The sequence below is a fragment of the Musca domestica genome, unplaced genomic scaffold, assembly GCF_030504385.1.
Source record: "Musca domestica strain aabys unplaced genomic scaffold, Musca_domestica.polishedcontigs.V.1.1 138, whole genome shotgun sequence".
In the NCBI taxonomy this organism is placed as follows: Eukaryota; Metazoa; Arthropoda; class Insecta; order Diptera; family Muscidae; genus Musca; species Musca domestica.
Genome location: NW_026712189.1, coordinates 1,267,733 through 1,293,829, shown reverse-complemented (window position 1 = coordinate 1,293,829; position 26,097 = coordinate 1,267,733). Strand labels below are relative to the sequence as shown.

The 26,097-nt window shown below is 34.4% G+C and overlaps 8 non-coding genes across 8 annotated transcripts; all 8 read right to left on the bottom strand.

The window, feature by feature from the left end:
- Positions 1-4,757: 4,757 nt before the first annotated feature.
- Positions 4,758-4,839, bottom strand: TRNAS-GCU (transfer RNA serine (anticodon GCU)). Its single transcript has one exon. It is a non-coding gene; the product is annotated as a tRNA-Ser (tRNA).
- Positions 4,840-11,793: 6,954 nt separating this feature from the next.
- On the bottom strand, positions 11,794-11,875 carry TRNAS-GCU (transfer RNA serine (anticodon GCU)). The gene has a single exon. It is a non-coding gene; the product is annotated as a tRNA-Ser (tRNA).
- A 723-nt stretch (positions 11,876-12,598) lies between these two features.
- Positions 12,599-12,680, bottom strand: TRNAS-GCU (transfer RNA serine (anticodon GCU)). The gene has a single exon. It is a non-coding gene; the product is annotated as a tRNA-Ser (tRNA).
- A 132-nt stretch (positions 12,681-12,812) lies between these two features.
- On the bottom strand, positions 12,813-12,894 carry TRNAS-GCU (transfer RNA serine (anticodon GCU)). The gene has a single exon. It is a non-coding gene; the product is annotated as a tRNA-Ser (tRNA).
- Positions 12,895-14,573: 1,679 nt separating this feature from the next.
- On the bottom strand, positions 14,574-14,655 carry TRNAS-GCU (transfer RNA serine (anticodon GCU)). Its single transcript has one exon. It is a non-coding gene; the product is annotated as a tRNA-Ser (tRNA).
- A 2,620-nt stretch (positions 14,656-17,275) lies between these two features.
- Positions 17,276-17,357, bottom strand: TRNAS-GCU (transfer RNA serine (anticodon GCU)). Its single transcript has one exon. It is a non-coding gene; the product is annotated as a tRNA-Ser (tRNA).
- A 365-nt stretch (positions 17,358-17,722) lies between these two features.
- TRNAS-GCU (transfer RNA serine (anticodon GCU)) lies at positions 17,723-17,804 on the bottom strand. The gene has a single exon. It is a non-coding gene; the product is annotated as a tRNA-Ser (tRNA).
- A 301-nt stretch (positions 17,805-18,105) lies between these two features.
- Positions 18,106-18,187, bottom strand: TRNAS-GCU (transfer RNA serine (anticodon GCU)). Its single transcript has one exon. It is a non-coding gene; the product is annotated as a tRNA-Ser (tRNA).
- Positions 18,188-26,097: the final 7,910 nt, after the last annotated feature.

Genomic DNA, 26,097 nt, shown 5'->3' with positions numbered 1-26,097 from the left:
CGCTACCAGTATCACGGGAACGAGCGATGGTACGACACACAAAAGATTTATTCACATTTAAATGCTGGAGTGCTCTAATCATAACCACTTGTGATTTTCCAGCCAAATATAAAGAAATCACACTATCACGCTTCCATCACGAATAACTTTTTACCTGGAAAATTCTCACCAAAATGCTTTTGTACGCTTGTAAACAATATAGTGAGCTGTCACTAGAATAATTTTAACATCTGTCGGACGAGTGGCTTAGAAATGACAGCAGTCTGAAGTTGGTTGCAGTTTTGTCATCTCACCCTGCATTACGGCTGTGGAAGACTTAAATATTAAATCTGATTTTCCGAGTTTCTATATATGTTGTTAACTTGCTCGAATTCGTTCGTTTGGGCCATCCTTTATTTGGACTAATATTATAAAAAAAACAAGTAAGCAAAGGCTATAGTCGTGCGGGGCCGACCATGTGATACCCTACAACACTACAATAGATTCGAAGCCCCCTTATGTCCAAATCCATTTTGGAAGATTTCGCTTTTGAAATTATGTGACGGAGCACTGCCCAGATATTACCCTTAGCATTTTGACCAGGGACATTTGCCCAATATTTACGCACTCCGTCGTACTTTGCGATCATCTCCAAAAGCAAGAGCCCCATCTGTATCTCCAAGTTTAGACTCTTCTATACGATCTTCTTGTCTACGACATTTGGCTATATTCGTCAACGAAATCAGCAAAAAAAGGCAGAAGTTCGCATTTTGTGTATTTCGGCTATCGCCTGTAAGTAATGTTTGTATTTTTCAGACAAAAGTAGTGGTCCTAAACTCTAACTTCATGCGAGATTTCGTGTCCTTTAGTTTCAATTTATGACCTTTACAACGGCTGCAAAATCAGGAAAATTTTAAGTTGTTGGTCCATTTCAACCCCTAATTATATTGCGGACATCTTTAAAAACAATAGGCCTAGCCTATTGAGCCTAACCCTACCCTTTTCGTGAGGATCGGACGATAATTGCAATCTGTATATAATATCCCAAACCTGTGTTGTAAGGTGGAAAAATATTACAAAATGTACACCTTAATATTATAAGTCAAATTGAAAAAATCGCATGCGATAAAAAATATGAAAAAATAAAAAAATGTCACAAAATACAAAAAAAATCTATATTAAGATCATTTTTGACTTATTTTTATGCGATTTTTTAGATTTTATACTTTTATGTCAAGAGCGCGTTCTGAATTGGCAAAATTTGTCAAAATCGGTCCAGCCATTCTTGAGATATAAGCTTTCCATCTAACATTCCTTTCCTTTGTATATACACATTGTATATATTTCGCTATATATATCCGATTTATTTACTATCGGTATCTACGTAACGGTCAGAATCGACCTGTTCGTCTATTTATGATTTCGCCGGGACTAAAAATATTCGCGGTTTCATAGAAAATTTCACTTATATTTAACACAAATGTTGTGGCCTATTTCACCCACTAAATATTATCCGATGACCATCAAAATTGGAAGACTTCTGCCCAGCCCGAAGCTCTAGCTCCATGCTTATTTCCGCGTCGATTGGTCCATAATTGTGACCTGTAGAGCAACTGTAAAATCAAGAAATTTTTCAGTTTTTGGTCCATTTCGACCCCTAAATATTATGCGATCATCTCCAAAAGAAATAGGGTTCTATTCTGACCTTGACCCCACCTCCATTCTAAATTTCGTGAAGATCGGGTCATAATTGCGACCTGTAGAGTGATTACAAATTAACATGGACAGACGGACAGACGGACGGACGGACATACATAGCTAGATCGACTCAGCTCGGCGAGCTAGGAAGATCCATATATACTTTCCTATGTGGGAAACCAATATTTCGTGGTGTTACATAATTTTTGGCCCAATCAAACTTATAATACCCCCAACACATAGTGTTGTAGGGTATAACTAGAAATCGGACGATCTTGGGCCAAACAAAATAAGGGGCTAAATTTTCATGTTAATCTAACTGTTCGATTGGACCTGGAATATAGGTTTATCTTTTCTCCCTTTTGTCTGTTAAAAATGAGTGTATTCTGAACACCGATTTGGTGCACGCTATAATGTACTTAGGAGTTCGAAACATTATACATATGGCATTTAAGATTTTGAAAAAACAAAACGCTCCAAAAAAGCGAAAAATGCATCCTACTCTCTTCAAACTTAACACATACAAACATGTTTGCTAACACAAGATCTGTTTTGCAGATGATACATATGCAAAAGTGGAATACTTCGGTCGACTATATCTGTACCTCATCATATCAAATATCTCAGATAAAGTAAAGGAAGTAACCAGAAAAGTCCAAACTTGAGACGTCGCAATATTTATATCACATTTATCTAGGTCCGATTCAAAATGGACAATATTGGGTTAACAATTTGAATAATCATAACTGAAGTCAAAATATATTTAAATAATCGAACATTGCTGAGGGTATAGAGCTGTCGGCCAGACCTTTGTAACTTGTTTTTAATTCTTTCTGATACAAATCTCTGAAAATTCCAGATTGTCTTATATTCCGCATCAGTAGTATTTGTTCGTATCTTTTCTGGCACGAATTTTCAAAAACTGGACATTATCTGGTGTCTCGTAACAATTCTGGCCAATATATGCAAAATTAAAAGATAATACAGGGTTGCCCATATTCGACGGACCTATCTGGCAACGCCATAACTTTTGACAGAGATGTCACATCGCTTAATGACATACCGCGTTTGAAGCGTCACTCCAAGCAGATTTTTGCCATGAACCAATACACGCCACGCGAGCGCTCTGAAATAGTTGAAATTTACAAGAAGTCAATTGTGAAAACTCAACGTGCTTTTAAAACATTAAAAAATGTGAGAAGTGCGCCTTCTAAGAACACCATTAAGCGTTTATACGAAAAATTTTCGACTAGTAAGGCTCATTCTAATCCGAAGAGGCCATATAAAAGTCGACCAAGGCAATCGGCCGAGAATATCGCTGCCGTACGAGCCAGTGTTGAGAGGTCCCCAAGAACATCCCAAAAACGCCGTTCTCAGCAGTTGGGCATGGCCCGGTCCACTTTACAACGGATTATTCGCATTGATTTGCATTTGTTCCCGTACAAAATTCAATTGACGCAAAGAATGTTGCCTGCGGACAAGCCTCGTCGATTGGAATGGGCCCAAAGAGTCATCGAAATGGCCGAAGATGACGAGCAATTTTGGAACAAAATTATCATATCCGATGAAGCCCATTTCACATTGAATGGGACCGTAAATAAGCAAAATTGCCGTTTTTACGCCACTGAAAATCCTTAGGAGATTCAAGAAGTGCCTCTTCATGACGAAAAAGTACGACAGTTTGGTGCGGCGTTAGTGCGAAAACGGTCATTGGACCGTTTTTCCTCCAAAATGAAAATGGCCATGCTGTTACCATCAATCAGGAGCGTTATCGCGACATGATGACCAATTTTGTGATTCCAATTATTCGTCGAAAGCGTATGAGGCAGTTCTGGTTTCAACAAGACGGCGCTCCACCGCACACAAGTCGCATAACAATCGATTTTCTGAAGAATTTGTTACCGGGCCGTTTGATGTCGAAAAGTGGTGATTTGGACTGGCCACCGGGTTCGCCCGATTTGACGCCACCTGACTTCTTCTTGTGGGAATATTTGAAGTCAAAGGTTTACGTTAACAAGCCAAGGACCGTAGAAAAGCTCAAGGACAACATTCGTGAAGAAATAGCCGCTATTCCGGCCGAAATGTTGGCAAAAACGATGGATAATGCAGCAAAAAGGGTACAATACGTCATCAACGCCAGAGGCGGCCATTTGAGAGATATCATATTCAAGCATTGATGTAAACAAATCTACTTGGAACAAATTAAATGATTAACATTGCCAACCGCCAAATTTTTATTTTTTTCTTTGATTTAAAAAAAAAAAAACATGGGTCCGTCGAATATTGGCAACTCTGTATTCCTAATAAGCATAGAATTTATCCCACACAGTATTTAACACTTATTGATCCTTTTTAGTACGAATTTCCAAAAAAGCTACAACCTATGTGCATAATTTCAAGTTTGTTATAATCCCCGTTTTTTTAGGCGTAGGAAAGGTTAGGAAAGGTACATAACCTTTTGGTTTGGATGTAGATTCAATTTTCGATCCGGCTCGAGAGGAGAAACCCAACCGCTCCATTATTTTAAAACGTTAGGAATTAGAGATAATTCCCTATATAATTCTTTGGTTCCTCTTCTATTGAGCTTACGATCTCGTCACTTGGGTAAAAAATGTTTTTTGTCATAGAAGTTATTTTTAAAATAACTTCTGGGGAGAATATCCCAGACAAAAACAAGGGAACTGATGAGGATTGGTGGCTCTTTCCGAAACCTAGGTATTCCCTGCCTTACCCCCTGGTAAACATTACCATCGTTCTCCACTAATAAACAAACGTTGTTTTTATAAAAACAACAATAAAGGGATAAGCCTGACCATTTTGCAACAACAAAATACTACGGTATCCCGAACAAACAAGCCACACTGTTCTATAATTCCCTAATCTTAATATGTTGGGACTGATTAATTCACAGCTCCAGGTACTCACCACTACTACTCTTCTCATAGATGTAAGTTATATTTGTTGTCGTATTTATTTATAGTATCCCACGAATTATTTATGGTATAATTTTCAATACTAATTTGTTAATTAACATAATATAGAATTTAACTTAGTAGTGAAGGATTGTATTTTTTCTAAGTCGACGAGGATGGGATTCGAACCCACGCGTGCAGAGCACATTGGATTAGCAGTCCAACGCCTTAACCACTCGGCCACCTCGTCATGTGGCCCAACTTTCACAAAATAACCATTGAAAAATTCCACTAATATGTTGTAATTCAACCAAGCGCCAAATAAACAAGCAACAGCTTCAATATCGGCCAGAACGGTAAGTTAGTAAGGCGGCTTAAAACGATAACAGGGGTTTTGAAATAAAAGCGAAAGAGGCAACAAAATTGAACTCAAAAACATGGAACCATACCGACCGACCCAACACAACACAACACAACGCCAGACGGAATACAATGCGAGCCCCAGAAAATAGCAACAAGCAAATGAAATAAAAAAAAACCTGGAAAGTTAACGGTACCCAATAATAGGTTTGTGTTTGTAAAAATAACAAAACAAAAACGCAAAAAAAGAACAGAAGAATGTTTCACTGCAAAATAGTTTCGAATCATTTTGGAGTGTGTGAGTCTCGCTTTTATTTTATTTCATTTTTTTTTTTTTGCTTTGCTTTCTTATGTTGCGGATTCAGATTCGTGTGTTCGGTCGGTCGTTCATTCCACTATTAGGTCTTTCTTGATTTTCTTCTTCTTTCTTTATTTCGACTTTTTTTTTCCACAGTGCTTTCTTTTGTGATATGTACAAACATATGTATATATCGGGTATGTAATAAAAAAAAAACTCACGAAACTGGTATTTCGCCAACTGAGAATTCTGCTTTCCTGGTATTAATTGGCATTGCACATTGCCAATATGCATGCATACAGACGTAGTAGATAGATGAAATAATAAATAGTATGGAGAATGAACGAACAACACACAGTTACATACATATTTTGTTAGATAAATCAATGAATGAATAATGAATGAGATGATAAACATGAACTAATAAAAATACATATTTGCCATACAATGCAGATGGGGGAATTAGTTTAGTTACTACAGCACAAAAATTAGCGGGATAGATAGAAGCTACAAACAAGTAAAACAGCTGTAAGTTCGGCCGGGCCGAACTTTGAATTCTCCCCACCATTTGGAACGAATTTGGCAATTTTCAAAAAAATAAAATCCGTTAAAAATTCTGTTAAAATTATAGAAAAAAACCGAATATACATACACTGGTGGCCAAAAAAAAAAGAAAATGGGAAAGTTTTTCTTGTTTTAAATTAGGTACTTAGGTTAAAAACCTTAAACAAAAAAACCAAAATTAATTTTTGTATAAAAAATAATGTATGGTAAAGTCAATTAACCCGATTTTGGCTTGGACAAAACAAAAGCAACTCTGTTGAACATTCATATAACCACTGCAATTTCAGTTGTTTTTACTGTGATATTTATCGCTTTTTGCATCCTTCGATTATTTCGCTTGTCATAAATCCTTTTTGAGAAGTTTTTTACAACAGCATGTGCTTTTCTTTTTGTTTTTTAAGTACTGCACAAAAAAAGTTTAAAAATGACTAGAAGCAAATACAGTACTTGAATAAAACAGCAAATTATCAGTAACTATGAAAAGAACATATCACAGAATATGATTTCCGAGAAATATTTCATAAATATTTATGTGATTTCATAATTTTTTCTGTATACTAAGTCGGTTTTTTGAAACTGGATCAGTAGTAACAGTCTATAGCCGATGAAGGCCGTGAAAAACTTCAGCCAGTACTGATCCACAAATTGTGAGAGAAATAAAAAACAACTATTTAAGAGTTCAACTGGATTGGTGAGAGAGCAATCATTGGATATAAGCTCGAGATCAATGCGTAGACGAGTAGTGGCAGCCGGTCTGCATGTCCGTAAAACATCAAAAAACCATTTATATCTGAAAAAATCAAAAAGGCTTTCGGAAACGATAATATTAAGTGGAATCAATCTCAATGGAAAAAACATTATTTCTGGGGTGAGTCTACGTTTAATATTAAAGGCTCAGACGTGAAAAATTTTACTGTGAGAAGACCAAAAAATGAAGGACTCAAGCCGCAGTGTTGCAAAGGTACAGTGAAGCATGAGGGAGGGTCAAAAATGGTGTGGCGCTGTTTTTCTTTCTATGGACTTGGACCTATCCATAAAATAAAGGAAGTTGGGGATCGGTTTGTTTACAAAGATGTCTTGGACATCACGTTGTTCCCTTACGCTGAGTAAAATATTGGGCTGATTTGTGTGTTTCAGCATGACAATGATCCCAAACTTGTATCAAAACTTGTCAAATATTGGTTGCGGGAGTCAAAAATTCATGTTTTGTTATGACCGGCACAATCACCTGACCTAAACTCTTTAGAAAGCCTTTGGAGTATCGTAGATAGGAAGATCAAGAGAGATTCGGAAATAAATAAGCACAACATTTTCTAAAGAATTCGGGGTGCCTGGGAAGGCACACCCAAGGATCAAATTGAGCGTATTATAGATTCAATGCCTCGTAGGTGTGCAGCTGCTATCAAAAATAATGGTTATGCTATCGACTACTAGCCAAAATTTAATTATTTTAAAATAAAAAATCAAAAGTTGCTTTAGTTTTGACCAAGCAAAAATTGGGTCATTTTAGTTTTCCACATATTATTTTTCGTTCAAACTTATTTTTGTATTTTTATTTTTAGTTTCTTGAAAGTGAATTAAACCCCTCATTTAAAACTGGAAAAATAATTACGATTTGTTTATTTTTGTAAAAGTTACAGGACATTTATTGTCTTTGCGATTTAAGTTGCTTTAGTTTTGGCCACCAGTGTATGTACTTTGTTGGGTCTTAAATGATTATTTCGATGAGTTACAAACGGAATGACGAACTCAATATACCCTCCATACTATATATGGTGGAGGGTATAAAAATTCATATTTGCCATACAATGCAGATGGGGGGGAATATTTAGAGTTTTTAGTTACTACAACACAAAATTAGCTGGATAGAAGATACAAACAACAAGTAAAACAGCTATAAGTTCGGCCTTGCCGAACTTTTAATACTCCCCACCATTTGGAACGAATTTGACAATTTTGCTTAAAAAAAAAACAAATAAATAAATAAAATCCGTTAAAAATTCTGTTAAAATCTTAAAAATACGAATATGGCGTCTATACGAAGGCGTGGACCTGCATAGACAACTTTTGTCATAAGTCATCACAATATTCAAATACGAAACTTCAAAAAAAAATCCGGTGAATAGTGTAGCTAAAGTAATCAAAATACCGAATATATGAAGATATTGTTATATCGGTCCTATACGAAGACCTGGACCTGCATAGACAATTTTCTGGCATAGACTGTAGTTCGCATTACGAACTCAAAATAAGAAATTTAAAGCAACTCTGGTGAATAATGATGCATAAATTATCAAAATACCGCATATTGGGAGATACCTTAATATGTAGACGAAGGAATGGACCTGCACGGACAATTTCCTGTCATGGGCTGTAGTATCCATTACGAATTTCTAATACCAAATTTGGAACAATTCCGGTGAACAATGTCGCTAAAATCATCAAAATACCGAATATCGAGGGGTACCGTTATATGGAGGCTATACGAAGCCGTGGACCTGCACGTACAATTTTCTGTCATAGGCTGCAGCATCCATTACAAACTTCAAATACCAAATTTGAAACAATTCTGGTAAATAATGTCGCGAAAATCATCAAAAGACCGCATATTAGGTGATACAGTTATATGGAGGCTGTAGTATCCATTATGAATTTCAAATATTTCAAATTTTGAAAAATTCCGCTGAATAATGTGGATAAAATCATCAAAATACCGAATATAGGGAAGTATTATGATATGGGGGCTATATCAAAACGTGTAGCTGCACAGACAATTTTCTGTCATAGGCTCTAGAATCCATTGTGAACTTCAAATATCAAACTTGAAACAATTCCGATGAATAATGTAACTAAAATCATCAAAATACTGAATATAGGTACCGTTATATAAGGGCTATACCAAAACGTAGATGTACAAGGCCCATTTTCAATCCTGCAGATAATATACATTCGAGTAAAATTTTATCAACCTACTTGATTTCGTTCGGAAGCTAAAGTGATTTCCACATACATATATTCAAAAATATTTTTTGGAACAAAAAATATGACGGACCGACTTTAACCAAACGGAAAAATTTTGTTTGATATGAAAAAATATATCAAATTCGGGCTAATATTACATATATGGTGAACCATAACCGTAGAATCGAATTAAAATGTATTCGAAGCTATATAAAAATCTGAACCGAACTCCAAAAAATTTGGCAGACGTATTTTCGAGCTGTATCTGATGTCCGGTATCAAATTTGAGCTTTTGTGGTGGGCATATTACGAACGTGAGGGATTTTAACACCAAATCGAATGGAACATATATATGGGACCTATAGCTATATCTGAAAACGGTTTTCACTAAGAAATGAAGTACTTGTATGAAACAAATGTATGGGAGCTATAGCAATATCTGAACCCATTTTCACCAAATTTGAAGTTCTTGCTTCTAAGATGAATTCAGTCGGAATTGCTAATTTGGGCTTATATTGGTCATTTGGTGCACAATAAACCTGATATCGTATAAAGATATATATGCGAGCTATATCGATAAAATTTGACAGAGGTATTTTTGAGCTATATCTGATATCTGGTACCAAACACAATTCTTGTGGAATGCATATTAAGCATGTGAGGGACTTAAAACCCCAAATCGGATGGATCATATTTATGGGATCTACAGCTATATCTGAACCGATTTTCACCAAATCTATTGAAGTACTTTTTTCTAGGATAAATTCAGTCGGAATTGCAAAAAATTCAGCCAATTTGGGTTCATATTAGCCAGTTGGTGCACAATTTACCTGAAATCGTTTGAAGATATATATGGTAGCTATATCTAATTCCGATCTAAAAGCGAGTTCGTCCTTGGGCCAAACAAATATTGTATGGAAAATGTCATCTCCATCGGATAATAAATTCGACTATCATTTTGTTCAAAACAATACAATGCAAAGACGGACCTACTGACATGCATAAATCGACACAGAAAGTGATTCTATGAAGATCCTATGGGTAACTATGGGTCTATCTCGCCTCCTTCTGCATGTTACAAACAAATCCCTTACCACTATAGGGTATAAAAAGTGACGAAAAATACACCTTTAGTGACTCGCTTGAGAGTTACCATTTTCGACCGAAATAATGTTCTTTAGTATCTTTATCAGCAACATTGCCGAGGACACTATACACCCAAAATGTAAGAGTATCAAGATGTTTCAATTCGAACACTTCAAGGGTATTTTGCGATGAAAACTTTCTAAGCGCATATTCACATGTTTTCCTTTTTCGATCCACCTTCATAATCATATAAATCCGAATTGTTTCAATAATTTATCTGGAATATTTTTAAAGCCCCAGGCATAATTTTAGTATTTTTAGGATAAAACATACATCAACTATCTTTTAATATTTTATCAGGATATTTAAAGGTAAAAAAAAAACGTAGATGTACTCAATATTTCATTTAGCATATTTCTGGATTCCATAGCGTAGATTTAATATCTTTTCCAATAATTTTGGAATATTTCTGGCCCGATAAACGTAGATTTATTCAATAGCAATAATTATTTTAAGGTATTTTCTACCAACAAAATGCTATAAAAATAGCATAAAAAACGTGTTTTCTTTTTATACCCTCCACCATACTATGGAGGGTGTATTAATTTTGTCATTCCGTTTGTAAATCCTCGAAATACTCATATCAGACCCAACAAAGTATATATATTCTTGATCAGCGTAAAATCTAAGACGATTTAGCCATGCCCGTCTGTCTGTGTGTCTGTCTCCGTCCGTCCGTCTGTCTGTCTGTCCGCCTGTCTGTCTGTTGTAATCACGCTATCTTTCGAATGAATTGAGATAGATGGCTAAAATTTTGCACACATGTTTGGTTTTCCAGTAGGCAGGTTAAGTTTGGGCCATGGGCCATGGGGGCTATATCGAAACGTGGACCTAGTTTCGATATAGCCCCCATATGACGGTACCTCCCGATATTCGGTATTTTAATGATTTTAGCGACATTATTCACCGGAATTGCTTCAAATTTGGTACTTAAAGTTCGAAATGGATACTACACCCTAAGACAGAAAATTGTCTGTGCAAGTCCAAGTCTTCATATAGCCTCCATATAATGGTACCTCCCGATATTCGGTATTTTGATGATTTTAGCGACATTATTCACCGGAATTGTTTCAAATTTGGTATTTGAAGTTCGTAATGGATACTACACCCTAAAACAGAAAATTGTCTGTGCAGGTCCTCGTCTTCGTATAGCCCCCATATAACGGTACCCCCCGATATTCGGTATTTTGATGATTTTAGCGACATTGTTTACCGGAATCGTTTCAAATTTGGTATTTGTAGTTCGTAATAGTTTCCTAAGTCAAAAAATGAGCCATGTTGGTCCACGTCTTCACATAGCCCCCATACGACGGTATTCGGTCTTTTGATGATTTTAGCGACATTATTTAACGGGATTGTTTCAAATTTCGCATGTGAAGTTCGTAATGGATACTTCAGTTCATGCTGGAAAATTCTCTGCGCAGGTCCACGTCTTCGTATAGCCCCCATATAAAGGTACCCCTCATATTCAGTATTTTGATGATTTTAGCTACATTATAAACAAATTTTTCTCATTTAAATATTGTAATAACTTATGACAAAAGTTGCCTATGCAGGTTCACGTCGTCGTATAAGCATTCGGTATTTTTAAAATTTTAACAGAATTTTTAACGGATTTTATTATTATTATTATTATTATTATTATTATTTTTTTTTTTTTGGTAATTGCCAAATTTGTACCAAATGGTGGAGGGTATTAAAAGTTCGCCCCGCCCAAACTTACAGCTTTTTTACTTGTTTGAGTTAAAGTTATTACATTTTGTCCCAATTGGTATTGAGGAGAACCGTCCACTTAATCTGAAACTAATTTCGAAAGAATGTTCTTTAGGAATATAACAACAGGATACCATAAATCTGATATAACAAAAACTCTATCGACGAGGATGGGATTCGAACCCACGCGTGCAGAGCACATTGGATTAGCAGTCCAACGCCTTAACCACTCGGCCACCTCGTCGCCATGTTTGCATTTCCAGGGTACAGGAGGATTTGCGTAATGGACATGGTTTAAACCATGTAAAACTACTATTTTAAATCTATTACAAACATATATGCAAAATTTACAGGTCAAAGAGTACAATTTTAACTACTATCCAGCCGTTTCTATTTGATACCCAATTCCTAAATTTTGCTTTGGATTTTGTTGTTTTTTTTTTTATCAAATTCGAGGCTGATTTTCCATTTTTTTATGCTAAAGCTATTTTTTCGTTTAAGAACAAAACACCTTTGCAATTGGTTAAAGTGGCTTATGATTTCGATAAAGATTCTTATTTTTATTATGTACGAACTTGGTCTAATTTAGGTTAAAATACCACCCATGCGCAGTAATCGTGCACACCAGCTGTCCAGGAAGGCCTACATGGCTAGATGAACTCCTAATGTCCTGAAAAGTATTTCGTTCGGTACAAAATGAGTTAGCAACCCATTTTTCTAAGTATTTTCTTTTCTGTCCACCGGAAGTCGAGAAATACGTTTTTACGTAACGACTTTTAGTGATCAAAGTCGATAAATAAGTACTTATTAAGCAGACTATTATTGTCCAAAAAAATAACTACTTATTTTTTGTGACTATAAAAAATGAGTACCGATTTGTAATCGATATTTATACCGATGAAGCACACATTTTTTTTTATAATAATGTATACCCAATGGTGCCACATAAGGCTAAGGTTATAAAAATCGACGAGGATGGGATTCGAACCCACGCGTGCAGAGCACATTGGATTAGCAGTCCAACGCCTTAACCACTCGGCCACCTCGTCGCCATATTTGTTCTTCAAACACACAGTACGATCTACATAATTGACTAAGTTTAATATTAAAACAAAACAAAAACTCCCAACCCTGAGTTCTACAGATGGAAAGTTATTATCTAATAAAGGCCAAAATAAAGCCGACGAGGATGGGATTCGAACCCACGCGTGCAGAGCACATTGGATTAGCAGTCCAACGCCTTAACCACTCGGCCACCTCGTCATATACGTCATAACTTATTTCTACAAAAACTCGCTCTTAAAACTTCATTTTTGGAGAAGACCTGAGGCCTCATATGGAAGATGTTTAGTATTATCGGATTTGATGCGCCAATATAATGTTTATTCAGAATTTATTTTTCAAATCTAGATAGATGTTGTAAATTTCTAAGATGTAGCTGTAAGACTGAGAATGATCCTGTTATAATTGTGCTGATTTTTTGATATTACCGGCAGCACGTTGACACATGAAAAGTCGACCATTGAGATAGCTACGACATCGGATGAATATATATTTAGGCATCTATATCTTAATACTACTGGCCCTTATCCCCAATTTATACAGTTTCTCAAAAATGTTTTAATCAAATCGTCGTACATCGTAAAAAAATTATCAGACTCTTACCTTTTTCCTATCTCGGAAAAAAAGTCTTCAAAATCTTTCATGCTCAAGTTTTCCGAATATAGTAAAGTAAAACCATTTCACAATGGACCAACATCCAATATTTCTGTCCAAAATTATTTCAGAGATTTTATTAAAACCCATAAGCAAACAGTTATCTTAAATTCACCCAATACTAAATTTAATAATATTTCTCTATCCTAGACACAAACAGTGATAAAAAATTAGTACAATTTAGTACTTTTCGAAAAATTATAGTACAAATTTACAGAGCCAACACCAGATATCTACAGTGACCTCAATATAAAATTTCAGGATTTCGGCTTTTAAATCATCCCATTATCAAAGTTAGTACCCAATACCAAATATAATAATTTTCGTGCAATTAAACCAAACCACCTCCATATTTCAATTCGTAATACCAACAGATACATCATATTAAATTTACACCACAAAACAAAATTTAGTACCATTTAGTACTTTTTGTACAAATATAGGACGCATTTCCTGACCACCGCCAAATCTCAAACACAGATAACATCCGTAATCTACATATGAATTGTCGGAATTTTATCTCCAAGCCTTTACCCAATACCAAATATGGTATCATTCAGTACTTATCGCACAATTATATTACATATTTCCGGAAGCACTTCCATATGTCCAGGCTACATACGAACAGCCATCCAAATGCCAGATTTCTAGTACTATCTCTTCACCCAATACCAAATATAATACTATTTAGTAGTATTCGTTTACTTGCAGTACCCATTTCCATTACCACATTTTTATCACAAACCAAACACCAACCACGAAATTTTATCAGATTAGATGTATAATTTCTAACACTTCGAAAGCATTAAATTCAACGTCAGTATCAAATTTTATGAAAACCATCTAAATTATCGGAGCAGGCAAACTAATTTATAAAAAGGCAGATATTTTTAAAGAAATGAGACCCATGCAATAAAATGTCGCTAAACCTATTTTAAAACTGAATATTATCTGATATGGATATATATATATATACACCTTTATGAAAATTTCTCAACGAACTTATAAACCTATGTTTATTTATGGTGTATACCTTTTATGAAGGGAAACCCCTGCTCGATTTATTTACAACAGGGGCGGATTCTTTATCAGAGTTGATTTCTATATTGTAATCATTAAACCGAAATAATAACAGGGGTGGTTCAGGTAAATATACAATTCTTTAATACCGGTAAAGTTGGGGAACATTTTATTGTTGTATGCAGTTTTTAGTAGGGTTAAAAATTCGACGAAGATGGGATTCGAACCCACGCGTGCAGAGCACATTGGATTAGCAGTCCAACGCCTTAACCACTCGGCCACCTCGTCATATAAGTAGTTGTTTTTAGGGAAATATAAATACTATGCGAAACAAGTAAAAAGCGGTAAGTTGAATACCCTCCACCATTTGGAACAAATTTTTTAAATAAATAAATAAACGTTAAAAATACTGTTAATATCCTAAAAATACCGAATGTAGAAGTTATATTAGGGTCTATACGTCGACGTGGACCTGTATAGGAAACTTTTATCGTAAGCCATTACAATATTCAAATGTGAAACTTGAAAGAAATCGGTGAATAATGTAATTAAATCCATCAAAATTCCGGATATAGGGAGGTACCGTTATATGGGGGCTATAGGAAGACGTGGACCGATATATCTCATTTTCAATATGAATCATCCTAGACACAATACAAATTGTTCTGCCAAATTTCGAAGCTCTACGCCAAACAATGTGGACTGTATCGTGATTTCAACAGACAGATATCCGTCGTTAAATTGACGCATATTTTCAAGGTGAAGGGTATAAAAATCCAATTTGTTATAAATATTTATACCCTACAACACTATGTGTTGGGGGTATTATAAGTTTGATTGGGCCAAAAGTTATGTGACACCTCGAAATATTGGTTTCCCACATAGGAAAGTGTATATGGAGCTTCCTACCTCGCCAAGCTGAGTCGATCTAGTTATGTATTTCCGTCCGTCCGTCTGTCCATGTTAATTTGTAATCACTCTACAGGTCACAATTATGGCCCGATCTTCACGAAATTTAGAATGGAGGTGGGGTTTGGGCCAGAATAGAACCCTATTGCTTTTGGAGATGATCGCATAATATTTAGGGGTTGAAATGAACCAAATACTGAAAAATTTCCTGATTTTGCAGTTACTCTACAATCGACGCGAAAGTTAAAATGGGGCTAGAGCTTAGGGCTGGACAGAAGTCTTCGAATTTTGATGGTCATCGGGTAATATTTAATGGGTGAAATAGACCATAACATTTGTGTTAACTAAAAGTCAAATTTTTCATTAAACCGCGAATATTTTTAATCGCGGCGAAATCACAAATGGATGAAGAGGTCAATTCTGACCGTTACGTAGATGTCGATAGTAAATATATCTGAAGGGGAATGTTAGCTAGAATGCATATATCTCAAGAATGGCTGGAAAATCAAAAATCAAAAAATCGGAAAAACAATGTGCCAATAATGGTGTTATTATAGATTTTGTAGAATTGTGTGACATTTTTTTTATTTTTTCATATTTTTTATCGCATGCGATTTTTTCAATTTGACTTATAATATTGAAGTGTAAATTTTGTAGAATTTTTTCACCTTACAACACGGGTTGGGGTTATTATATACAGATTGCAATTATCGTCCGATATTCACGAAAATTTTCACAAGGGTAGGGTTAGGCTCAGAAGAGCTATTGTTTTCAAAGATGACCGCAATATATTTAGGGGTTGAAATGAACCAATCACTAAAAATGTTCCTGATTTTGCAGCCGTTATAAGGTCGTAAATAGAAACCAAAGGACACGAAATCTAGCATGTAGTTAGGATTTAGGACAGCGAGTAGAATGAACCACTACTTTTGTGTGCAAAAAATACCAACATTACTTACAAGCGATATCCGAAATACACAAAAAGCGAACTTCTGGCTTTTTTATGCTGATTTCGTGGCTTCTTAATTTTGGAGATGATGGCAAAATATTAAGGGGCTCAAATAAACCAAAAACAGAAAAAAAAAACTGATCACAAAATTAAAGCCAATCGACATGCCTGAGCAGAGAGTTAAGGATAGGGAGGAATTCTAGCTTTTTGGATAACCATTGGATTATATTTAGATGTAAAATGGATCACAACAACTAACAGCACGACGGAGTGCACAAATGTCCCTGGTCAAAATGCTAAGGGCAATATCTGGGCATTGCTCCATGACAAAATTTCAAAAGCGAAATCTCCTAAAATGGACTTGGACATAAGGGTGCTTCTAACATATTGTAGTGTTGTAGGGTATCACATAGTCGGTCCCGCACTACTATAGCCTTTGCTTACTTGTTGTAAAATATATCAAAAAATCTCTAATAGAAAGAACTAAAGTTTGGCTGGGCCAAGTTTTGATACCCATCATGAGGGTATACAAATATTTGAGAGCTAATACTCAGTGTTTGGATTGTTAGGAAATTCTGAATGCCAATATGCTTGTAGGATGTCATTGAAACCCCCCAAAAGTCAAATATTGGTTAAATCCATGTATGGGCGCTATAAGAGAAAATGTTTGTTGTCAATTTTCCTCCAGAAATATGGAAATAAACAAAGATATAATGTAAACATTTTCTTGCTAGAAAGATTGGAGCCCATTTCGAACCTCAATTAATAACAATGGTGTCCATTCAGAACTCCGAATCAACACTTATGCAGTTGACATATCGAATATCATGTGGACACATGTAGTACAACAACCATAACCATACACCATAAGATATAAGATATAAATATTTTTGATCATTATATTATTTTCTTTTGGAAACACACAAGCGTAGTAAATTTCAGTTTGTTTCCAAAAAAAAATAATATAATGATCAAAAATATTTATATCTTATGGGTTGTAGTTATGGGTTAAAATATCGAACCCTAACAAATGCATAATAATAAAAATCTCGACGAGGATGGGATTCGAACCCACGCGTGCAGAGCACATTGGATTAGCAGTCCAACGCCTTAACCACTCGGCCACCTCGTCATGGGGTTAAGGTTAAAAACCTTTTTGGCAGATTTTCACTTTTTTACAAATTTAGGTTAAAAAAAAAACTTTTTATGTAAAAATGCAATACTTAATTAATCAATCATACGTAATTAATTAAAATAAAATATATGACAAGGCTCATTACAAAAAAAAAAAAAAATAAATAAAATAAAGAAAAAAAAATTACAAAATATGTGACAAAAAAAGTTAAAAAACCTTTTTTTATATTAATTTTTTTAAAGAAGTATGTTTACAAATGTATGTAACATTGCATTAATTGACATGCTATGTTTAATTTAAAACAAAAAATATAAAAAAATTATTTAAAAAATTAATTAAAAAAATTATAACAAAAAATCGGTCGACGAGGATGGGATTCGAACCCACGCGTGCAGAGCACATTGGATTAGCAGTCCAACGCCTTAACCACTCGGCCACCTCGTCGTACATTTCGTGGCGAAAATAAAACAAAATAAAAATTATTAAAAAAAAATATTTTTAAAAAAAGAATACAACTAAAAATAAATTATGAAGTAATTATTAAAAAGTGGAAATATTTATTTCCATTTAATCTATTTGATATTTTCTCTACAGCTTTAAACCCATCTTTAGGAAAGAACGAACTTTTCTTGCCCACCTAAATATGTTTTGGAGTCAATGTGCTAAATTTTCCAATTCCCAAACAACACTAATTATAATTTGTTGAAACATATGAACTATTCTTTCATAATTACTTTCAAAAATTCGACGAGGATGGGATTCGAACCCACGCGTGCAGAGCACATTGGATTAGCAGTCCAACGCCTTAACCACTCGGCCACCTCGTCACGCTTTCAATGTGACCAGCAAAGCAAAACAATTTCAATATTTCGAACAAAATATTTTTAGAATCTATTCTTAGATAAGAAAGGGGTAAGAACTTTGGTTGGAAGTTTTTCGATTCCATTTTTGTTTTGAGGTTTTCTGTGAAAGTGGTACTTACAGTTGTGCTAAACGAGTTTGCTAAACATGAATTGTGTTTATGTCAACATATTTATTTATTGGTATTTATTTTAAATTTATTTATTTACTTTTCGTTATCAAATAATCACAGAAATGATTGTGATATTTTATAATTTGAATATATGTAGGTACATACATCTACATGTGTATGTTGGAATATGTGCAAAGCCCAAACGAAAAGTGGCGATTCATGATTTCATGTATTATTTCATTTTAACATAATTGATAATTCTATTTAAATATAAATAGTTCTATAGGAATGTTAAGGTCATCAGCACCTTAAGAGTTGAGATTAGAAGGTGATGTCTATCGGTTTTGAAATTTTACGAACAATTTCAAGTGCAATGTGACGATCATATGTATACAGGATAAGATGAAAAAACTGAAACCAACTTCAGACTGCTGTCATTTCGAAGCCACTCGTCCGACAGCTGTTCAAATTATTCCAGTGACAGCACATTATATTGTCTACAAGTGTACAAAAGCATTTTGATGAGAATTTTCCAGAAAAAAAGTTATTCGTGATAGAATTCAAGCGTGATAGTGTGATTTCTTTATATTTGGCTGGAAAACCCCAAATGGCTATCGTTAGAGCACTCCAGCATTTAATTGTGAATAAATCTTTTGTGTCTATTAGCATCGCTCGTTACCATGCCGTGACTGTGGGCGGAAGAAAACAGCAACATCAGCAGAAATCGTTCGAAAACTAAATAAGCGACTTGATCGAAACCCGCGTCGCAGTGGCCGAAAAATGGCTCGTTAGATGAACATTTCGCAATATTCCATTCCGCAAATATAGAAAAATGAGTCGGGGTAGAGCCATTGAAATTCCAAAAAGTGCAAGAACTTACAGCGCAACAGAAAGAAAATGGACTCAAAAGAGCTAAAGAGTTGCTTTGCTTGGCCGAAAGTGGTGATCTGCCGAATTTGGTTTTCTCCGATAGGAAAATATTTATTGTCCAGCAGTTTGTAAAAAAAAAACAAAATTATCGTGTTTACTTGCCAAAGAGGTCAGCTGAAAATGTGCACCTTCGGTTGCCCACCAGAACTCAAGCGCCGGCCATGGTGATGGTGTGGGCCGCCATAACAGCCGATGGTTATGACTACAACAGTCGATCAGAATAAATGCCGAATAATATCTCGAAAATATTCTGGAGGTTGTATTAAAGCCCTGGGCACGCAAACATTTTGGCTGCAGACCTTGGACGTTCCAACAGGACTCAGCACCATCACACTCAGCACGCGTCACCCAAGAATTGTTACAAAATGAGGTTCCTCACTTCATTTCCAGCGCACAATGGCCACCAAAATCTCCGGATACCAATCCGTTGGACTATAGTATCTGGAGTATTTTGGAAAGCAAGGTTGGCACTAAAAAATACCAAAGTGTCGATCACCTCAAGCAAGCGCTTCGCCGGGAATGGGCCAAAATACCGCAGAGCAACATTCGGGCAGCGTGTGACAGTTTCATTGGCTACGTGAAGGCCATAATTCGTGCCAATGTTGACCAATTCGAACAAATCTAAACTTTTTCTAAAATTTGATAATATTTCCGACATTGTTTGCTTTCATCGAATAAAATTTAAAAAAAAAATGTAGAAATTATGGCGTTTGACTTTGTTTGCAGTTTTTATCTCACCCTGTTTATGTAATATTTTATGTTACAATTACATATTTATATAAAAATAATTACTAATTCATGAACATTCCGGAGTTGGAAAATTTCTTGGCTATTAAACGGAAGCCCGAAAGATTTCCGTGTTTCCTTTGATATATATATGCTTTGGCGATGCAAAGAATCAAAGATTGGCAATATTTGAAAAAGGCCATGAAATTTTGCAGATATCTCTCTCCGACAGCACTAAAAAAAGTAAATTTTCCAACAATTGACAAAACTTTGTACTTCGGCCAGATGGCTACAGAGATTATATATCTTTTTTTAGGAAATAATGTTTCTAGATGCCTAGGTTGGACAAAATCTTGTAAAAGGGACAGCTGGAGCGAACGATAATTCTCGACCCCTCAAACCCTCAGCCATATGGCTAGAGAGGGTATATATCATTTCAAAACGGCCTAGTCGAAATAACAGTTTTAGACTCTGGGTCTATTTGGACCAAATCCCTTTCAGGACATTTGGAGTCGATCTAGCGATGTCCGCCCGTCTGGTGCACACGATAACTTTCAAAAGGAGTATCCGATTTGGTTCAAACTTGGTACATCGTAATATTTTTGTCAAACTTAGATCGAGTTCGGAGATGGGCAATATCCTTCTGGTACGTCTCCCACAAAAGGTCGAAATTTTCAAAAAATATGTATTCTGTACAGAAAGTGAAATGATAACCCTATTTTGCTCCAACTTTTCAAATCCTAATATTTGCATCAGTGCTAGGTCAGGTGCGAAAATGAGCGGTCCACTCCATCAAGTACCTCCCCACAAACGGTGAAAATTTTGATTAATTACAACACTTATAAAATGTGATGTATTAGTCCGATTGTCTTCAAATTTCATACATAAAAATATTTTCATTGATGCAAGGTCTGGTATGAAGATGAAATATATAAGTCCACTCCTTCTGATACCTCCCCCACAAAGGGTCAATATTTTGAAAATTCATGTAGCTCATAGGACATGAAATTAACGTCCGATTCCATCCAGCCTTGGCACATCTCAATATTTTCATCAACACTAGATGTGTTTTGAAGATGGTAGAGATCGGACCATTTCTTCTGATACCTCCCCCACAAAGGGTCAAATTACGAATAACAGAAACGATAGGGTTTAAGGTTTTGAAAAACTCTTCAAATTTCACACATGCAAACATTATCTTTTGTGAAGATTATACATGCCTGCGAACCCCTTTTGGTACCTCACCCACAAAGGGTCACAATTTTCATAAGTTTTTGTCTGTCATAACATGCGAAACAAGTCAGCGATTTTTTACAACTTGCTATATCTTTTCTCAATCAGAAATCTGGGATGAATATGGATTTTCTTGTGGCTTGTGCCCATACCAATATTATTACCTGTATTAGATAAGGCATAGAAATGGAAAACTTCGGTTTTTTTTAAAAATTATCACATATAAAGTGAAGGAAGTAACCAAAATAGTCCAAACCTGACACGTCGAAATATTTATGTCATAATTATTTAGGTACGATACGACATGGACAATATTGCCGCATTCCTTCGGAACCTACTCCATAGAGGGTCAAACATTTGAATACTCATAACAGAAATCAAAATATATTTAAATAATCGAATCTTGGCTGAGGGTATACATCTGTTGGCAAATCCGACTGATACTTTTTAACTTATTTTTTTGTATAATTTAGTGCTTCTCGTACCGTTTTATTACGAATTTCTAAAAACCCAGCCTTATCGCAAGCCTACTGAACCTCCTGCAAACTTTCATGATTCTAACTTCAGCCGCTTCGTCTGAGCGTAGATTCTCAATCAGTTAGTCATTCAGTTATTTCACTACTCTTTTATATAAAAAAATGCTTTAAGAAGCTCTAATTTTGTCTGACTTGCTGTCACTTCCGTTCGGGTATATAATCTGATCGCTTTCCGGTGGCATGCTACAAAACTTTCTATTCCAATTTAAAATATCCAATTTTGTAGGCTGCGCTTCGCTTTGCCTAAACATTTATGGAAGTTTGCAAAACAACATCGTCAACGTAGTGTTCCAACGTCATTGTGTTGCTACTGCAGTGAAGAGGAGAGATATCCATCCATAAGCAATGAACGAATGCATGCGGACGTTTTATGAATGAAAATGTCGCATTCATTGCCTTATTGAAGTGTGGGATTAATCATTTTTTGCGAGGCGACAGTGGGTGGAATTGTTGCTGTCAAATGCACAGTATACAGATTTTTAAAGCAGAATACTACAGATGACAGACATGCTAATTCGATTGCTCTTGCTAGTCTTTATTCATTCCTTCATCATTCTGAAGAAGCGAACCACTGAAATTCAGACTTACAAAAAAAGCTGCCTCAAAAACAAGGTGGACCGACATGGCCAATTTACGAACTTAACCTGCCTGCTGGCAAAATACAAATGTTTGCAAATCTTTTAATATCCTAATTCAACTCGATCGAAAGATAGTGTGATTACAACAGGCGGACGGACATCGCTAAATCGTCTTAGAATTTTACGCTGGTCTATCTTGAATATTTCGAAGAGTTACAAACGGAATGACAAAGCTAATATACCCTACATAGAGGATATAAAAAGTATCAGTCGATGTATACCCTCAGCCAAGGTTCGATTATTTGACTTATTTTATGGTTATGCAAATTATTGAATGTTGTGGTTATTATATTATTATGGAGTAGGTACCGAAGGAATGGGCCAAATATTGTGGGTGAGGTACCAGAAGGAGTGAACCGATATACACCATATTTACAGCAGATCTTGTGTTGGTAGAAACAATGAGATGTGTGAAATATGAATAGAACCCATTGTTTATTTCGGCGTTTATGATCGTTTTGGGTATTGAAAATTTTGACCCATTGTGGGGGAGATCCCAAAAGGTATGGTCCGATCTCTACCATATTTATAACAAATCTTGTTGTGATAGAAATATTGAGATGTCGCAAGTCTGAATGGAATCGGATGTTAATATCGCGTTTTATGAGCTTCATGACTACTCAAAATTTTGACCCTTTGCACGGGAGGTACCAGATTGGATTGGAGCGATATATCCCATCTTCACAGCTGATCTTGTATTGGTAGAAATAATGGGAGGTGACCTTTGTGGGAAGGTACCAGAAGGAATAGTGATGTGTGTAATTCGAAGACTCTTACGTCACATTTTATAAGAGTTATAATTATTCAAAATTTTTAGCCTTTGTGGGGGAAGTACTTGATGGAGTCGACCGAGATATTGTCCATTTTCGCACCTGACCTAGCACTGATGCAAAAATTAGGATTTGCAAAGTTGGAGCAAAATCGGATTATACTTTCTCTTTCTGTGCAGTAAATTATAATTATTATTATTATTAATAATAATAATAATAATAATAATATTATTATTATTATTATTATTATTATTATTATTATTATTATTATTATTATTATTATTATTATTATTATTATTATTATTATTATTATTATTATTATTATTATTATTATTATTATTATTATTATTATTATTATTTTTTTAACTTCGACCTTTTATGGACGTACCAGAAGGAGTGGACCGATTTTGCCCATCTCCAAACTCGATCTAAGTTTGACAATAATATTATGATGTTCCAAGCTTTGACCAAATCGGATACACCCTGCAACAGTTATTGTACGCACTAGCCAGATTGGCAGACAGACAGACATACGGACGGACATCGCTAGATTGACTCCAAATGTCCTGAAACGGATTTTTTCCAAAAAGACCTAGGGTCCACACCTATTATTTCGATGAGACACGTTTTGGCCGTATCCAATCATACATACCCTCTCTAGCCATATGGCTGAGGATATACAAATTAGATTCTTAAATAAGGTAGTACGTCAACTTTTTCATAAAATATTGCGTGATTTCCAAAAAATTTTTTTTAGAATAAAATTGTACACATTTCCATCAAGTAGTTTGGAGCCAGTACATTTTTATTAAATGGATAATTAGATGGCATACTAGCAATGGACTAAATTACGCCGACTTATAATGGCTGATAACTGAAGTTTTCATTTATAGACTCAAGATCGATTTATTTCCTCTCAACTTCCGCCCACTGTTATTGTAATACTTTGCACAGGCAAAAGACAGCGGTGGTACTTCAAAAAAAAAAAAAAAAATCACAAAGAAATAAAACTAAAAACGACTGAAAACAAGTGATAAAAGTCAATAATGTCATTGTTGTTGGTGTGGTTGTCGTTTTTGTTTTCTTTCCGTTTTTTTTCGCTCTGTTCTCTGGTTCCACATTCACTTAAAATTCCCACAACATCCGGTTTGTATTTGTATAGCTGCTGCTGCATTGTGGCGTTTTTCCTCTTCAGCCAGCTTTCCATTCAGCTATTTAGCTGGCGTTCGGATGAGTGTGTGAACGGATATGCATTACTTCCACTCCAACGACAAGAACAACAAGAAGGCAGGCAGGCATTTCAAGTGACGACGAAGTAACTTGTAATGCAGCAGTGTGTTTGGCAAGCACACGGGCAGCCAGACGGACTGAATATAGCTAGCGAGCCAGTCAACAAGCGACTTAGTTAGTTAGATCGATGGAGTTAGTCACTTCTCCGTCTTTGGCTTAGTTGGCTGGTGAACACAATGGCGAAAAATTATATATTCCATTGGCATGCCATTTTTTTGTGTGCAGACTTTATTTTTTCTTCGCAGACTTTTGCCAGGAGGAAGAATTGTTCTTTTACTGACGGGAATTGAACGGTCATCACCTCGACATATGGTGCAGTAAATAAATCCATTAGTTTACAACGAAAACTTTGACATCATGCTTAGCATATGGATGTTGTAAAACAAAAAAAAAAGGAATACATAAATTGATTGGTTTGATGGTTTAGTGGTTAATATGTCATATTGCTTGTAAGGAGAAATTTAATGCGAGGAGATTGAGTCATAAATGGAAATTTAACAAGGAAGAAGACAGTAACATCTTTATGCTACTGGAAAAGTTCAACGTTATTGATCAAGGAAGCCGTAAGACAACATTTTAATGTTATAATAAATTAATAATAATGATTTATAAAAAAAAATCGATGATAATATTTTCTGAAAAAACATATTAAAAATTAACAAGTAAACTGTAAGTTCGGCCGGGCCGAACTTTAAATACCCTCCACCATTTGGAACAAATTTAACAATTTTCAAAAAAATTAAATCCACTAAAACTTTTGTTAAAATCCTAAAAATACCGAATGTAGCCGATGTATTAGGGTATGTACGACGACCTGGACCTGAATAAGCAACTTTTGTCATAAGCCATTACAATATTCGAATAAGAAACTTGACAAAAAAATCGATGAATAATGTGGCTAAAATCATCAAAATACCGAAAATAGGGAAGTACCATATATAAATATATATAATATAATATAAAATATAATATAATATATATAATATAATATAATACAATATAATATAATATAATATAATATAATAATATAATATAATATAATATAATATAATATAATATAATAATATATATATATAATATAATATAATATAATATAATATAATATAATAATATAATAATATAATATAATATAATATATAATAATATAATATAATATAATATAATATAATATAATATAATATAATATAATATAATATAATATAATAATATAATATATATAATATAATATAATATAATATAATATAATATAATATAATATAATATAATATAATATAAATATAATATAATATAATATAAATAATATATATAATATAATATAATATATATATATAATCTATATCTAATATAATCTAATCTAATATAATCTAATCTAATCTAATCTAATCTAATCTAATCTAATATAATATATATAATATAATATAATATATATATAATATAATATAATAATAATATAATATAATATAATATAATATAATAATATAATATAATATAATATAATATAATATAATATAATATAATATAATATAATAAATAATATAATATAATATAATATAATATAAATAATATAATATAATATATATATAATATATAATATATATATATAATATAATATAATATAATATATATAATATAATATAATAT